At 42.8% G+C, this 17,118-nt stretch overlaps 1 protein-coding gene across 29 annotated transcripts in view; it reads left to right on the top strand.

Moving 5' to 3' along the window:
* Positions 1-17,118, top strand: part of FBRSL1 (fibrosin like 1) — a 724,755-nt gene that overhangs the window by 168,018 nt on the left and 539,619 nt on the right. The gene's annotated exons all lie outside the window — the stretch shown is intronic.

The raw sequence follows: 17,118 nt of genomic DNA, 5'->3' as shown, positions 1-17,118 counted from the left end.
ACCTGTTTAATGTGTTCCAATGGGGAAGAATCGTCGTTGTCTAGTGAAGATCGGCCATAGGAAAGCCGCTTTGCGAACCGCCGATCAGCTGTTTAAATAGCTGTCTTGCGAAGCTTAGGTCCTGAAAACACCTGCTTTGCGAGCATGGAGGGAGCTGTCAAAATTGTTGTCTAGTGAAAATTGGTTTGCGAAGCAGGGACCAAACATTGTCCAGCGAAATTCCCCCCATAGAAATCACTGTTTTGCGAATTGCTATAGCGATCGCAAAAAGTCAATGTCTAGCGAAAAAATTGTCGTGCGGGGTAACTGTCTAGCGAGACACCACTATAAAAGAAACCATAGCACGTTCTCTCCACTGAAAGACAGGGAAACAAAAGGTTCTAATTTTTCTTGTGGGGGGGGAGGGGGGAAGAACAGAACAATGCACAGGTTGAGCAGAGAGTCTGTTTCTCAGCTCTTGTTCTACAATCTGTCCCCAGCATCTTAGAAAGACTTCACAAGAATTGTTTTCATTCCCAGGGTGACTTGTAAATTCCATTCTGGTGAGAACAGGAGCAGGCAGCCCAGTCCCTGCGGCTACAGGTTGTCTTCGTGTTTCCTCCTGAATTCATTATTTCTGCAGCTTTACTCTTTCATAAGGAATGGAGGGAAAATTACACAGCAGCTACACCACATCACCCGCATAATCAGCATCCTCATGGTTCTTGTCTATGGTATTGCCAGAAGGAGTTGTTTAATATCGTTGTTTTAAAAATGTAGATGATAAAATAACCATTAGAAATCAAGATTTAAAGGATCTTACACTAACTAAACATCTTGTGGAAATAAATATACACAAAGGTTAAACAATCCATTTATAAATTTCCATACTGGCCAAATGAAATAATATTTTTTTAAGAAATCCAAATAGTAAACAAACGAACAAACAAACCTACCACCACCCCCAAAAGCTAAATCTTGCCTCTGCTACAAAACCTATAAAGAATACCCCCCCCTCACCCAGGTATGGACTCCTGAGTTGTCTGCCCCACAGTTTTATATGCTTCCCTGTTCTGATATTTAAAAGATGGTAGGTGCGAAAGTCATGTGCAGAGCGAAAGAGTGATTTATAAAAATAGCCTCATTACTCATTCATTGTAGGAAAAGGAAAAAATCAATTAAGGAATTAGGCAAACCATACAGGAAACGGAGGTGGCAATAAATAAAAAAGGTGCTCCTGTCTTAATTGGTAATAATTAGGTTTTTGTTCACAAGTAACTAATGTGTAAGAAATATGAGCATCATCATTCTTTTCAGCAGAAAGGTTTTGCTACTGAGATTCCTTTCCCTCCCTCCCTCCCTCCCTCTCTCAAAAAAAGCACATGTTTCTGGCTCAGATCAAAGGGACAATTATGAGATGTTCCTGCACTCAGTTACCATTTTTATTAGCCTTTAAAGGGGTTTTCAGTGCAACTCATTAATCAAGGGGTTGCTGGCTGAAGTTGCAGTGGCTGCACACTGAAGTGAGCCAAGAGGCCAGGGAATACACATGGCCGGAAAGGTGCAGTTCTCTTTACCGCCAACGTTTCTCTTCGCCCGGACTGAATGAAGAGGCGCCGAGCAAAATGTAGTTTTAAAAGACTCTTAACAGCCTTCCAAGGAAGGAGGGAAGTGTCCTTAAGTGGAGGTTTGAAAATAGATCAGATTTACCATCTGCGTAAATCCAGCGTTGTTTTTTGCTCTGTGCGATGACATTGCTTCCCATTTACGGTAACCTTACAGCCTCTAAAAATGCCTATCGGCAAGCTCAAGCTTGTGCCGTCCTTTAATGAGTCCATCCATCTGGTGCTGGGTCTTCCTCTTCTGTTGCCTTGAACTTGTCTCAGCCTTACTGTTTTTTCCAGCCCAGCACTGCTTTGAGATTTTTTAGGACTGGTGGCAGAGAGGAGAGCTTTGAAACCTGGTAGAATTGCCGTAAGGAAAGGATATTCCAAGATGGAACTGGAGAGGAGACCAGCAACATTATCCATTCTATATCACAACGGTCGCTTTCCAGATTCTTTCGTTTTTGTTGGTTTTATATCCCCTTCCATGCCTCCAATGCATTACTTACATGCTGGTTTCTCATCGGGAAATTTAATAGCTCTGTAAATCTGAGTTTATCCATACCATATGAACTGTAAAGAAAGTTGGCAGGAAAAAAAATGGATAGAAATCTAATAAATGAATAAAAATAAATAAATGCCTCCAGTGTTGGGGCACTCACCACCTCCCAAGGCCATTGGTTCCATTGTTGTACTGCTCTAACAGTTAAGAGGTTTTTCCTAATATTCTCACCTCTGACATTGACAGTGGTTCCTTGTCAGAGCCGGCCCTATCATCAGGCACAATGGGGGGAGCCGATGTGTTGTGTCAGGAAGGGGCAGTTCATACTTAGCTATGTACACTAAATTACACATGATTTTATTTTTACTACCATAGATCTGGAGAGGCCCTCAAGGCATTTTCTTACTCCAGTTCCAAAATAGTTTGGCTAGTTTGGTGTGCCATGGACCTTAACCTGCCATCCAATTGCTACTCTCCTTTGGGCAGCAACATGTCTGGATTGGGCCCTGAATCACTGTGAGTAACACAGGCAATGTGTTAAGTGTCCACTGAGACAGTGGAAGGCCTCCTCCTATCATAACGTACGTACACTGGCTTTTCTCAAGAGAGGATTTGCTTTGATGGTTTTTTCCTATGTTTTCCATCAGTGTCTTCTGTCAGAGGGCTTTTCTCATTTTAGGGGACCCTTTGTTTTATTCTTTTGTCCCCTGCCCTTTCCAAAAACTGAAGAATTCTTTTTCCAGAATGCATTATGGGGGGAAAAAATATAAAACCGTATCAGTGGAGGTTTCTATCATCATACCATGTCCCTCAGGCACTCTCAGCGACCAAGGGTGCAGAGTGGGGGGGGGCCCTCCCCAGAATACCAATACATCTATTCTGGGCATGGGGTGAAACTGGTCCCTCCGGGATTCTGAACCAACTGAACAAACAGCTTGCTCATTTTTTCCCTCCTTTTCTTTGTTTTATTTTCCTGCCACTCGTCTCTGGATTAGAGGGAGTATCATGTATTACTAGCTGAAGTCAGGAATCGGATTACTGACATTTTCACCCTCTGGTGTCAGGTCCAGATTGGCTCCCAAGCAAAACACCTGTTGTGACAAGAATTAGAGAGGATTAAGTGAAAGGCTCGTGGTGGGAAACTTAAGTTATAGTGATTAGTTTCTGTTACACTTGCTCGCCACGTGGTTCTTTCCACTTCGGGTGTTCTGAATCCTTCTTTCCTTCCTCCTTTTTGACTGCCTGTAGCTCAGAATTGACTTGAAGCTATGCAGTTAGCTGGCTGGATAGCTCAATGGTTTAGGTACAGTACCTGGTGGCAGAGCAAGAGGTTCGGAGTTCAGTTCCAGTTCCCCAATGTGTTTCCCTGGAGAAGAGCCAGCCTGTGTGGCCTTGGGCAAGCTGCACAGTCCCAGGGCACCCCTGTAAGAAGGGAATGCTAAAACACTTTTGAGTATGCTCTTCCTAGAAAACCCTGGATTCGCCATAAATCAAAATTGACTTGATGGCACATGATGATGATGATGATGATGATGATGATGATGATGATGATGATGATGATGATGATGATGATGATGATGATGATGATCTTTCAGTGTCCATCAGCTCAAGATTCAAATAAAATTACTATTCTGAATGATAATACCCAGAATTCTTCAGCAAGCATGGGGAATCCTGGAAGTTGTTAGTAAAAAAATAACTTTCCTGAGATCTAGATCAGATCTCAACCATTCTGCTTCATTCATGGGGTGGTGTTGATGGGAGTCGAGCCAGGTTTTTTGTTTGTTTGTTCTGAGTACTTAAGAGACAAGAATGATTGCAATTGATAAGCACTTTTTTGCTGAGTAACCAGCAGAAGCCAAAGCCCCTCCCATGCGGGAGGCTTTCTTTGAAACACAAGTAGGAACTACAGAGAGCAAGACCTTCTCCTCCCCAATATTGGCAGGGGAAAAATTAAAATTCTCCCTTAACCACACCCCACATTTCTCAGAGCTGTTTAGAGTCCCTTGCCGTTTATGTAACCACATAAATAATCAGTACAGTATGTCAGATCCATTTATTTTATGTCATGGGCCTCAGACCATTGCAATGTGTAACATCTGTCAAGAGCCGCATAGCTGTCTAAAGGGACTCCTAAACTGTGCAAAAACTGTGAAGACCAATTTTCTAAAAGCCAGAATCACCCCCCATGTTTTTGTTTTGAAAACAAAACAAAACAAAACAAAAAACACCACCTTGGATCTTTTAGTTAAATTGGCCCATTGCATCTAGTATCCTCACACCACTTTGTCTTTTTGGTGAACTTTTTAATTGTTTTTCTAATCTATGCCATCTCCAAAATGTCCTTGTCCTCAACTGCCCTGCTCAGCTCCTGCAAATTTGAGTTTTCTTTTTACAGAGGCAGTCCATCCCACATTGGGTCTCCCTCTTTTCCTGCTGCCTCCAACTTTTTCCAGCATTAGGGTCTTTTCCAGAAAATCCTACCTTCTCATGATGGGCACAAAGGAAAGGACATCCTCAGCTTCAACATTTTTGCCTCTAGAGATAGCTCAGCCTCGATTTGATCAAGGACCCACTGGTTTGTCTTTCTGGCTGTCCAGGGTGTCCACAAAACTCTCCTCCAACACCACATTTCAAACGAATCATTTTTTTTTCCAGGCAGCTTTCTTTACTGCCCAGCTTTTACACCCATACATTGTCATTGGAAATACAAGAATGTGGATAGTTTTGGTTCTGATCTCCAACGACATGTACATGTTCATACAGTTGTAGAAGAGGTAGCCACGTGAGTCCATGCAAGCATGTCAGGCAAAATCCAAAGAAACAAAACATAGACAAAAGCATGTGGCACCTTAAAGACTAACTATTATATTTTAATATGAGCTTTAAAATAAAAGCTCTCATTAAAACATAATACTCAATAAGGTGCCAAAAGTTTTGGTCTTTGTCCTGTTTCTTTGGATTTTGCCTGATAGCCTTACAGTGGATGATCTTTTTAATAAACTATACAAATATACAGTACGCACATTAGTGTGGAGCAGTGGCTAGAGTAACAGATTTCAAAGGCTTGGGTTCCAATCCCCACTTCGCCATGGAAACTCACTGGGTGGCGTGGTGGTCAATTAAAGGTCTCACACATCTCTTTCCATTCACCCCCATCATCCTCTGGATCCCAGGCTAGGTGCCTGGGTCTCCTCCCTTCATTACTGCATTGATGACATTGTCAGTACGAGTAGCAGCTGTGTCCTTCTCACCATCCTTACTAACCTTGAATGATTTACTGCTGGGGTTTAACGCTGAACATTATTCACAAAGTGGGGTCAGGAGTTTTTAATCACAGGGCCTAGGCATGCATGCCATGAGCCAGCCAGGTTCATGTGTTATCGTGATGTGGAATCAGGAGAGGTTTATATATATGTATAAACCTCTCCTGATTCCACATCACAATAACACACACACACACACACACATATATAAACCTCTCCTGATTCCACATCACGATAACACACACACACACACACACACACACACACACACACACACACACACACACACACACACACACACACACACACACACACACACACACACACACACACACACATATATATATATATATATATATATATATATATATATATATATATATATATATATATATATATATATATATATATATATATATAAACCTCTCCTGATTCCACATCACGATAACACATGAACCTGGCTGCCTTCTATCTCTGGCTCCAGACCTCTTCCTCCTCGCCTTTATGTGGCTAATCTATATCAAAGCAAACAATAATTCTTGATTATTCAAGAGTGCCTGGAGCTTCCGTCTTCGTCTGATTACAAAACACTCAAAGGAGCAAAGTGTAATTCTGTGAAAAGTTCTTTGACTCTTCTTTTCAGAATCAGCCTCCTGTTTTCAGGTTTTATTTTTAACAAACAACACCAGCATTGATTTAATAATTAGGGCTCAGCCCCTGCCCCCAAACAGCCCCCTTTCTCCAGCTTTGGCCATGCGATTGTCGGAACCAAAATAAAGAGGATTTTCAGTGTTTTTATGAGGGCAGCTGTCAGCAGAAGAGGAGACAGTTTCTTAGCATCCTTAGAATTGGCCTGTAACAGAGTTGAAAAACCACTGATAATATTTCACATTCTGATTCTAAATATTCTGCAGTGAAGAGGGATCTATAAGACCACCTTCCAAAAATCTTCTCTCTTTCCCCCCCCCCCCAAGCTCAGCCATCTTCTTCTGAGTCTGGAATATTTGATTTTAATGAAGTTTGCAGGACATACTATTATTTATGGAGATTATTTTTAAAATCCAATGTTTTAATTTTGTTATAATGTTAGGAACCCTGGACCAGCTATGAAATGGTTGGACAGATTCCAGGTTTTTTAATTCAACCCTACATTTGCAAATAAATCTTAAGAATATTTGCTTTAACGTACTGTAGCTGCTGTATAAATAATGATGATCATCCCAACTTTTAAAAAATCAACGAAAAATTCTGAGTGTGTCATTATAATCTTCAAACTACATTCTTTAACAGGAATGCATGCCAATCATTAGGCAAAGCTTTGAAAGTTATTCTTTCAAAGTAAATTGTTATGTGGTTCTAAATTGCACACCAACCCAGTACAGTGGTGCCCCGCTTGACGATGACCCCATTAGATGACAAAATCACTTTACGATGACTTTTTTGCGATTGCTATAGTGATCGCAAAATGATGTTTCTATGGGGTTTTTTCGCTTTACATCGATTCAGTCCCTGCTTCGGGAACCGTTTTTTCGCTGGACGACGATTAAAAACAGCTGATCGGCGATTCACAAAATGGCTCCCCGCTGTTTTCCGGACCTATTGTCGCAACACAGGGATCATAAAAGGGCCACCCTATGGAGGATCTTCGCTGGACGATCAGGTATTTCCCCCATTGGAACGCATTTCAATGCATTCCAATTTTTTCCCCGCTTGACGACAATTTCGCTTAATAGCGATTTTCCTGGAACAGATTATCGTCATCAAGTGGGGCACCACTGTAATCTGTTACCATTCGTGCGGGGTTCTGTTTGGATTACTGTAATGTAAACCTAGGACTGCCCTTGAAGAGTGTTTGTTAGCTTCAGTTAGTTCAGGACTACAGTAGAGCCGTTCTGCTCAAAGATCTGCTTATGACCTACAACACCCTCTAAAATTTGAGTCGAGGCCATGTCAGCGACAATGTTCTTCCACAGAAACCTCTTTCCAATCTTCAGCTTTCAAGGCAAGAGATTCTTTTGCTTTTTCACCAGCCTCAAAGCCATGTTTGGTGGCCACATGAGAGAAGACTTTATGAGTGGCCAGAATGGGGACTTGAGTCAAGCAACTTGCTGTCAAGTCAGACTTAAGTCGTACCATTGGGTTGACTCAGACATCGGTCGGGATTTTTGCCAACTCGTGACTCAGAATTTACTGGGGGAAAAAGCTTGTTTTAAATAGAGGCTCAAACTTGGGGCTTGAGATTTGGGACTCAAACTTGGACTTGGAACTTGGATGCGTGAGCTATTCAAGGAATGATTTGCCATTGACACACTTTCCCTTGAAAATTTCCATGGCCAGGCAGGAATTTGAACCCAGATCTCCTGAGTCTTACCACTGAGTCCTCTACAATCATGCAATCCATGACATCAAACTGCCTCTAATATTTTGACTTATTGAGTTTTTACTTATATTTATTTCTTGTAATGTAAGCCCCCGGAGTCCAGGTTCTAGAAAATAGGTTGACTTAAAAACAAGAGCATTAGAGGAAATTTGTGAGATATTTATTTATTTATTTATTTATTTATTGGACTTATATACCGCCCCATAGCGCTACAAGCACTCTCCGGGCGGTTTACAGTTTTTTTTTAATTATACAGGCTACACATTGCCCCCCCCCAGCAAGCTGGGTACTCATTTTACCGACCTCGGAAGGATGGAAGGCTGAGTCAATCTTGAGCCGGCTACCTGGGATTTGAACCCCAGGTCGTGAGCACAGTTTTAGCTGCAGTACAGCGTTTTAACCACTGCGTCACGAGGCAGAATATTTCATTCTGTTTCCAGTTTTTAGTGTTTTGCTTCCTTTGCTAAGGCTTCCAAGTGCTTTATTGAATTTGAACTTTGTTTAAATGATATTTTTGTCTCTCACACACCACAGTGGAATACATAACTTGAACAGTATTTCAAACAAGCAGAAAAAAAAATACCCCATCAATAACTGACGAAGGGGGAGGGGGAATCATCCCTAAGCTATCCATTCATTTTCTCTAAATAATCAAGCCATTCTTTTCCTGCCCTCTTGTGTTAATGAATCTTTTCCTCCTCCCCCCATCATCTGAGTTCAAAGTACCTCTTGGAGGGCTTTTGATGAGCTGAACTCAATTTGCTCAAGGTTGTCCCTGTTAAATTGGTATTTGGTTTCCATTAACCTGTGCCATAATATCTTGTCATTAGCGGAGACCTTGTATGGGGGGGGGAAGGTCTTTCCATCATTAATTCCTAAAAAGACTGTTTACACATCTCCCCCTTCCCTCCCACCTTGCAAGCCAGGTTTTGTTCCCTGCTTATCGCTCTGTGGCATTAAGCAAACCATGTTCTTGTTCTGAGTAATGGGAGGTTTGATTGCGACCTGGAAGTGTTCAGTGGCTAGATGCATTTAGCAAGAGTGTCTGTTCTGCTCTGCCTTTAATTAGAGTGAGATCATCGGCAAGGTGTTTTCATCACTGTAATTGCTCAAGAGAGTGAGCTTGATAATAGAAGCGTAGCCGCAAAGTGGCCTTTGAATGCAAGCACGAAAATGCAAGAGCAACTTGCTTTGTGGTGTTAGGAAACAGGAGTGAAAGTTAGAGGACCAGGATCTCTCTTGGCAGACACCATTAACTATACTGTTCTCCTGTGCTCCACGTTTTCCTTGTTGGTTCATGCATTCCTGAAGCATTCTATAATTTAGCAGTGCTTTTTGAAATGAGAATGCTTCATCAATGTTTAGGAAAAAGAGGAGCTGACAGAAACAAAAGAGGATTCCTTTGAAGTGTAGTGCTGGAAGAGAGCTTTGTGGATACCCTTCGTTTCATTTAGTCATTTAGTCGTGTCTGACAAGACTGGATTCTCTGGGAAAGGCCATCATGCTGGGACATTGTGGACAGCGGCAGGAAAGGAGGAAAACAAAATGTGAGATGGACTGACTCCCACAGGCTTGAGTTTGCAAGAGCTGAGCAGGGGCAATTGAGGACAGGACATTTGGGAGATCGTTCATTCATAGGTTTCCTGCAGGTCAGAGGCGACTTGACCGCACAGAACAACGGCAGAGCTCTGCAGATGTACTGCAGCACCTTGAATGCCTGCCTGGGGAATTCAGGCAGCTGTAATCCAAAGCTGTAAATCTGCAGACCTTTGCTCTCCAGTATTCTAGCCAGAGATAGGAACTGCTGATTCTTCTCCTTTGAACAACAGATACCATGGATTGTACCACATGCCAGTTTTCTGCAGGCAAAATCATGTTGTGTTTCATGTCTGAGCGGTGGGGAGTTCCCCCAGCTCACGCAGCTGCCATCGTCCGGCAACAACACTTCAGTCTGGACCAAAGTAGGCCTGTTTTATCTCTCCCCCCCATTGGACAGGGTGAATTTCGGCAGCGCTGCTGGAAATGAAGTGGCCTGGGAAAGAGCTGCAGCAGCAATAGGGTTTCAGGGGGAGGAGACGGCAAAAGGGTGCAGCTTCTTACCTTCTCACTTCCAGGGCAAGTGTTATTCCTCTGTGGTCTACAAAGGAAGTGGCTAATTGCACCGCTGGAGAATTGCTTAGGTCAGGTTATGTGTCCATCCAGGCAGAGTCTGTAATTGGGACTTTCTGTATGTCTCCCAGAATATTCTCTGGCACAAACCCCTGTTAATCTTTCTGTGTCCGTTTTGGAAGGCAGCCGTGTGCTTTGGCAAGGTGTAGTGTTGGCCAGCACCGTATTTCGAGAGTCCTCCAGGCGTACTGGAAAGCTGCAAGACCGGTGGGGGGTAGGGGTTGGGGTGAGGCTGGAAGAAAAGGAAAAACAAAACTGGATCTTGCTTTTAAAAGAAATCTGAAATCTTTGGGACCTGGATGACATTTAGAAAGTCAGAAATGGCCATGTGTATGCAAGTATGCACAACACTGACACTGTGATTGAGGTGAGCATTCATTAAGGTTTTGGAGCCTGCCCTGCCTTTTAGTTCCGGCCCTCAAAACCTGCATTGCGTTGACACCAGTCACAAGGAGCAAAACCACCAGGTTGGATGGAGGCACACATTTTTTTCAAGAGCATCTTGCTGGGGCTCTCCATTTTTCTTGCCAGAGACAACTGTATCTCTGAGGGCACCCAGAACATCTTGGAGGAGCATAAATCAGCCTGAGGAGCCTTTAAAGGCCAGAGAACAGCCAAGTCCTTTTCAACTGGAGAGCTCTGTTTTGCCCTTTGAAGCAAGCAGTGCTTTCAAAGGGAATGGAGTCTGAATGAGGCCAGTTGTTTATAAATGCTCCATTCTTGAGGGCTCTGGAGTTGGGTTTGGGATCACATTGTGCATTCCATGGGTGGAATATATTTGTTTTCAGGCAAAGAAAGGCAGACTGCTTTCTCTAAATATCTGCAAACATGTGGGTGGGAATGTAACAAAAACTTGCAAGTGTGTTCATGCATGCGTGCTTGTGTGCGTACACACACACACACAGAGAGAGAGAGAGAGAGAGAACAAGCAAGTGAGTGAGCTTTCTTTTAAAAAGCTCACATAGGCAAATATCTCCCTATGCTAATCATTGCAGGTTTGAGATGTGGCATTAAAAATATACTATGTTTGCAGAACAAAATCTGAAGTGAGTTGGTCAGGAAGCGTATAAATCTCTTCTGTGAATGCTCTCTTTCATATATGACGGGAGTGACAACATTAAAATGAATTAACTCCTAGGAGGAGGAGAGCGAAACCAGACTCTTAGTGAAAGAGCATAATCTATTGATCTGATTCACATGTGCTGTGCATTTCAAAAGCAGGGAAATGACTGCCAAGTTGATAATGAAGCAAGAAAAATGGGTTGAACCCCCATAAGGTGGATCTGTCTGTAATTCCTCTATATAGCTACAAGTCATTTGGGGAAGACGGAGGTGATGTGACCTTCCTTGTCTCCTTGCTGTCTTCAGCAACACGCCTGGTTGGCCTCTGTGAGAAGCAAGATGCTGGATTCAGTAAATCTTTGGTATGATCTAGAAAAGCTGTTCTTCTATTCCACTGTGGCAGAAGGTTCTGAAATGAACTTTGTGGATTAAAAATGTAGTCCTCATTGAGTAATAAAATTCACTGGGTGATCATGGGGCAGTCCTAGCCAAACCTGTTACTTACTTCTCTTACTCTAGGTTATACAAATGCCCTGCCTTTCCTCAATATGGTGGCTAAGGTTCTGGAATGAGCTTGGGAGAGCAAAGTCGGAGAACTCCTTGAGTGATCTTGGAGTCTGACCTATTATTTATTTCTATAGCTTAGTGGCTTAGAGTTTCAATTCCCCACTGTGCCTCCTGCAGACAGAGCCAGTCTGTGCAGCCTTGGGCCAACTGCACAGTCTCGGGATGCTCCCTAGAAGAAGGGAATGCTAAACCACTTCTGAGTATTCTCTCCCAGCCTGGAAAACTCTGAAAAGGGTTGTCATAAGTCAGAACTGACTTGGCAGCACATGGTTATTATTGCTTGGTTACAATGCTGTGCTGTCTTTCCTCCGTATGTCACGTGCATCTTTCCTCTCCTGACTTTTTTTCCCCCTCGCAACCAGCCACCACGGTAGGTCAACCTGAAAGGGACTGGCCCAAGATCAGCCCATTCAGTTTTGTGGCTCAACAGCAGCTACACCTGGTTCTCGGAAGCCCCAATGCACACGCTAATATCTACCCTGCACTCGATCTCACGGAGCTGTCGTGATGTTAGTGCAGTGTGGAAAGGAGAAGAACCACATGCTCCATCTTGAGCTCACTGGAGAAACAGTGGGATATCGTTGATTCATTGATACACTGCCCTGTTAGTGCAATGCATTATTCTGGGCAGTTCACAACATAGTAAAATGAACCAGAAATGTGTAACTAAACAGTATAACGAGTTAAAACAGTCAAAAAATTGAAATCAGTGGCACAGAAAACACATGATATCTATAAGGGGTGTAACACCAAGCAGAGTCTTTGTGGAAGGCTCCCCCCCCCCCGGAAAAAAAATCAGGGCTTTAAGCTGCCTTCTAAAGATTCGCAGGGAAGCAGCCAGGTGGAACTCCACCAGGAGAGGATTGCACAGATTTGGTGCCACTGCAAAGAAGGCCTGACTCCTCGTAGAAGGCGTCTGTGTCTCCTTCCAGAATGCGTTCCCGAGCTCCTTGGAGGACTGGCAGGAATTAAAATTGCAGGGAAATAAATTTTAGAACTGTTTCGTATTAACAGCCTTTCACTGGTAGCTTCAGAAGATGAAAGAAGAAAAATAATTTGTGTGAGGAGAACAAACTAGGCACAAAATGGGGAAGTGCATGCTTTTGATTAAGGGCAGACTTGGGTATGTAAATCTGTTTCATTCCCCTCCCTCCCTGTTCCCTCTGTTGTTCTCAAAGTGTATATTCAATTGTTAACTGAAATAATAATGTCCTATGAAAGAGTTAGAAAGTGGGAGGAGGAAATGTGCAGCACAGAATTCACAAGCCGTTTGCTTTGTGGAGAAAAAGAAAGGATTGTTCATTTGCAATGTTAACTTGGTTCAATTAGCGGTAGTCTGAACTCTCTTAATTTTCTGGGGAACGATTTGCAGTCAGAGAAAGGGGGGGAGAACCATCATGTTCTTAATAAAATAGAGTAACACTCCTGTTGTTCAGCAAGTGAGATTTCTGCCTACTCCGATCCAACGTAGGAAGCTTCATTAAGCAGGAATTTAAAGATGCCATTATCATTCACTCTTTGGTTCATTTAATCAAACTTGTGGTGGTTTGTGTTTTGTTGTGTTGGATTAAAGAACATGAGCTTTTAATTACCGTTATTTTTTATTTTTTTTAAAAAAGGAGTAACTGGTAAGAGGAATAGCTTACTTTGTCTGCAAAACTCAAGACAATGAATTTTCAAAAGGGTTCTGCTTTCTATTCCCTTTGTATTCTCTGCTTTGTTTCAATTAAGGGAGCATTCTTAATACATTTTGTTGTAGTTTTACTTGCAGCCACACATGAGATATGTGATTGGGACAGACTTTTCTGTCCAGCACAAACAAATGGTTCTTTCCTTCCTTTTAATTCAAAGAGAGCTCTGCCTTTCTGGTGAGTGTTCTTTCTCTCTCTTTTTCCTTGATTGGCGGCAATTGTTTGTTTGCTGTTGATCTGTTTAGTTGGTTGCTAAGCATGTATGCATTTTAAAAAGCAGCATACTCAAATCTATCGTTTCAAGAAACTATAAAAAAGAAATGTTTTTTATTCTTTCTCCCAAAAATACATCATAGTGAGTTAGTTATTTAGGCTTAAAGTGCCAATTAATGAGAAAGGGGTGGACTATCTGAGGAATGTGTAGCTTTTCTCCTCTGTGAATCTCTGTACTTCTACTGCATAGCAAAAAAAGAATTTCACTCTGCAACACATTTCCAATGAATATCTCTGTTACATACAGCACTGATGTTACCTGTCTGTCATGGGTTTGGAGGGAAAGTTCCATCCTATGGGGAGTGGAAGGCGGGACATCAGGAGGAGGGGCTGTACTGTATATATATGTGGAGCTTGTGTGGAGAAGAGGGGAAGCTGAGAAGAAGAAGCTGGAGTGGGAGTCTGTGTGTCAGACAGGGTACTACTGTGTGTCAGTCAGTACCTACCTGATAGGTTCAGGTGTCTGTATGGGTAGCCAGAACTGATAGGTTCAGGGTCTGTGCTTTATTTAAAGGTGTTCTGTGTGAACCAAACTGGTGTATGTATGATGGAGACTAAGCCACATTACTGTATCTTATTCACTTGATCATTTTATTTTCCCTGTGTGTTATTTAAATAAACCTTATTCCTTTGTTTGTTAAAAATCCATTCCTGGTCTGTGTGACTCCTTACAGGGAATGGTTGGTGGCAGCTTAGTTAAACTGTGGCATATCCCAGTAGGTCTGGGGTTGTCACAATCTCATTCAAAGAAATTGAATTAAAGGAAGAGGAGTCGGTGGCCTGAAATCCTGTTGGGTTGGTTTACACCCGTGCAGGCTGATGACGTCATTAGACACAGGCTTTTATTGCTGATTAAAAATTTCCTATTCTCCAGCCTCCAAGTCCGAGGCACCCTTTTGACCTGGGGAAACTTTGGAGTGGGGGCTCAGGGGGCAGCCTTTCATGTCCAACAATTGCTGCCTCTGGTCCTATGAATGACAGGATTTGGTACCAATTGGTAGCTCAGATACCCAAGGCTATTGTTGTTCATAGTAAAGCCAAATAAGCCTTCCATTAGAGACTTCCAGGGTTCTTTACCTTAGGGTGTGTGAGATCGTGCATCCATTCCCCTAGCACAGTGGTACCCAACCTTTGGCCTCCAGATATTCTTGGACTTCAACTCCTAGAAATCCTGGCCAGCAGAGGTGAAGGCTTCTGGGAGTTGTAGTCCAAGAACATCTGGAGGCCCAAGGTTGGGGACCACTGCCCTAGCAGGATAAACCATGGAGATGGCTGGAGATGAAGATGGCTCTCCCTTTCCAAAATTTGCCCTTTAAACATAGGGGCTGACAGATGTGTTGGTGATGGTAAAGAGGGCTCGTGATATTCCTAATGGGGCAAATCCAGCTCATGCATATGATTGGCTTCAGATTCCCCGGATTTTAAATAAAGTTTTAAAAAAACACAATAGTGTAGTGGGGAGGGAATGGAGTTTCCTGAAATTGGGGATAGGGGAGTTGGTTAGACTCCTGAGCCAAGAGGGCAGCTTCTCAGCCTGCTTGCTTATTTATGATTCATTGAATGCCCATCCTCCTTCTCTCAAGGGTTGCTGATGCTGCTCAGCATCCTTTTAGAAGTCTGCTGAGTGAGGATCCTTGCTGTTCTTTCTGTTTTTCTTCTGTTTTCCCTCCCAAGCTTCCCACACTCAAGTTCTAGCACCATTTTACATTTTCTATGCCTGTGTTAATTTCTTTTATCCTTTTTAAAGGTGACAAAAGATTCTTTTTACAGCCACCCAGAGAGTTTGCTCTAAATGATGTATTATTTACCCAGCAGATAATGAGTCCATTGTCAAATGGGTCTGCTTCCCTTCCCACTTCTTTTTTTTAAACTTCCTTTAAATTCACATTCCAGGACTACTTAAAATGTGCCGTACTGTGTACATGGGAATTTAGGGACTTGTAGTGTGTTTTACTTAATGGGCAATCCATCTTTCGCCCTGTGTATTTAGGGACACTTAAATCTGCAGATTATTTTTCTGTTGAGAATTCATATTACCTCGATGGTCTGAGAGTAGTATAAAAATTTTATTGTGCCAGAGGTGGAAAAGGATTTGCAGGGAGGAGGGGGAGTAGAAGGAACCATGTATTCAGCAAGGGGCATGTTCTGGGAATCAATCTGAATTATGCTTGTGCAGAGCGCAAAGCACAGTCACGCAGTCAAGAGCTCCTGCAAATGATTCAGCATCTAGAGATGGAGGGTGGTTGCCTGTGTGTGTTTTAAGTGTACTGCTCCTGCTGGCCTAATTCCAGTCAATAGCTGGGCAGGGTGTTCTGCTGATTCAGTTAGAGGGCAATCCTGCCTTGCAAGCCAAGGCAAGCGGAAGGAAGGGAGGCGTGAAACAGTTTTGCAGCACCAACAGTGGCTCCTGGCTTAGGGCAAGCTCCTGCTTTAACACAATCCCGCTTTTCTAGCTTGAGGCAAGCATTGGGGACAGCTGACTTAAGGCAAACGAATGCTGCTGGTTTCAAGATTTCTTTTCTCTCTGCAGCTTTCCTCCAGGCAGTTTTCTTACATATATATATATATATAAAATTAAAACAACCGTGATATATAAAGCAGTGGCAGCTGCTGCCCATGTTGGATGGCAGGGTGGAAGGTCCAAAAGCTGATGGTGGGTGGAGCCCAGGAGTAGGTGGGGCCAGGAATGATAGGCAGTTGCAAGGATAAAAATGCATGCGAACAGCAATGAGCAAATGTTTGCACAGTTAAATATGAGTGGGTGGGCGGGCAGGCAAGCATTCATCATCTTGCTCAGATGCTGCCTCACCCCATTTATATCCAATTCATTCACTCTACAAATTACTGGTGGAGCAGAAAAAGATACACCTTCTCCTTTCCAGTAAGAAATATTCCTATTTGCTCTGTTTCACTCCCTGCTGGATTTCAAAGCTGGGCAGTTGTTGCTCATTCATTCATCTCCCTCTCTCTGACAAGATATTCATATATGTTTAAGGAGGCTGTGTATTCAGAAAAGAGGGAAACACAGGCAGATCAACTTCCTGTCTATGAAGGAGCAGGCAGATTGTTACAGGTGCCTTGAGATTAAGATGGAATAAGGTTTCATTTATCATAAATGAACAAGTCTTTTGTTGCAGAGTTTTGAATTTCTGTTTAATTCCTCTAGCTGTACAGCAGAAGTGCAGAGATTCACACAGCAGAATAGTTTCAGATTCCCCAGAGTAGTCCATCCCTTTTATTATCAACTGGCTCTTACAGTCTCAGTAACTCAGTAATGAGACATTATTAAGAGAAAAGAATAAAGGGTTTCATCACTTACAATTGGGCAGATCAAACAGCAAACTGACAATCATGACTGCTTTGAGCAACAGACTTACTGCTTTCTAACAGACAACAGAGGGTGGGGGAAGTAATGAGCAGAGAGGCAAGGCTGTCTTTGAATTCAGAGGCAGGAATGAAAACTATTGGTCAGTGCTGTTAGTGACTGACAGTCACCCCAGCCCAGAAAAGTCCCTCCCAGCCAAATCCACTAAAGGCAGCATGCGAGCCTGCAAAAACTCCCAACACCTTCACCAATATGAAGATGAGCAGGGACTGGAGGATAGAAGTCTCCAAAATAAATACT

This window comes from Pogona vitticeps, chromosome 14 (assembly GCF_051106095.1).
Source record: "Pogona vitticeps strain Pit_001003342236 chromosome 14, PviZW2.1, whole genome shotgun sequence".
In the NCBI taxonomy this organism is placed as follows: Eukaryota; Metazoa; Chordata; class Lepidosauria; order Squamata; family Agamidae; genus Pogona; species Pogona vitticeps.
The sequence above is the reverse complement of the archived record's forward strand: the minus strand, read 5'-3'. Positions and strand labels throughout refer to the sequence as shown.